We start from the raw sequence: 1,089 nt of genomic DNA, 5'->3' as shown, positions 1-1,089 counted from the left end.
ATGAGTTGGGGGGTGGGGGGTTACTTGTGAGTTGTTTTATTTTTTATGAGGGTTTTTATGAGTTTGGGGGTTAGTGATTGTGAGTTGTGATTTAAATTCTTTTTATGAGTTTTTTTATGAGCTGGGGAATTAGTGGTTATGAGTTGTTTTTGAAATTTTAATGATTTTTTTTATGAGATGGGGCGGATTTTCCTTTTTTTATGAGGTGGAAAGGTTAGTGGTTATGAGTTATATTTTGGTAATGTTTTTATATTTTTTTTTGTGAGGTGGGGTGGAGTTTAGTTTTATTATGAGTTTTTGGGAATGGTTAGTGACTGTGAGGATTAATGGGGATGTGAGGGAATGCCGTTGAGGATATTTTCATGAGGAAATTTATGCTTGCGTTTTCGTGAGGTTTATTTAGCTGAGAGGTTATCTAAGGAAGTATTTGGAATGCTTATCATTCATGAGGTTTTATGAGGACTATGAGGGCGTGAGGTAACCTGAAGGAGTTTCTGGGATAGTTATGAGAGGGACTAGACCGTAAGGATTTGAGAATTACAGAGAATAATTAATTTTTTATGAGACTTTATGAGGTTTGCGAAGCCTCGATTCTTAGAGATTATGAGACGGTTTGTGTTGTGGAGTCAAGTGAAAAATATGAGGACGGTGAAGGTTACAGAGAATGTTCACTGAGGATTATGAGGAAGGAAGGAATGTGGATTAAAAGTGAAGCTTAATGAGACGTTCATGAGGTGGCTTGAAGATTCGTGAAGCTCGATGAGGAGGCAGATGAGAACCATACATTTCTTTTTTTAATAAGGAGTGTGATGGAGTTATATTTATAGGGATTTATGAGGGTTTCCGAAAAAAATATACATATTTTGGCTTTCTTGGAGGTTGTGTTCTCATTATGAGGACAGCAATATAGCGCCTAATGTGAATATTATTCTTACAGATTTAAGTAGGTAATCAAAATGTAATATTTTGTTACAAGGGTTAGTGAACAAGGAAATAACAATCCTATCAACATTATTATTATTGGCGTTCTATTTTTTTTTTACAACTTGTATCACTATTGTTATGATTATCATCTAATTGCAGTGATAA

General features: G+C 34.7%; 1 protein-coding gene across 2 annotated transcripts in view; it reads right to left on the bottom strand.

Moving 5' to 3' along the window:
- The window catches only part of LOC119593502 (acetylcholine receptor subunit beta-like 1), a 126,526-nt gene that overhangs the window by 5,166 nt on the left and 120,271 nt on the right, over positions 1 to 1,089 (bottom strand). The gene's annotated exons all lie outside the window — the stretch shown is intronic.

This window comes from Penaeus monodon, chromosome 32 (genome assembly GCF_015228065.2).
Source record: "Penaeus monodon isolate SGIC_2016 chromosome 32, NSTDA_Pmon_1, whole genome shotgun sequence".
Classification (NCBI taxonomy): Eukaryota; Metazoa; Arthropoda; class Malacostraca; order Decapoda; family Penaeidae; genus Penaeus; species Penaeus monodon.
Note: the sequence above shows the minus strand (reverse complement) of the source record. Positions and strands in the feature narration are given on the sequence as shown.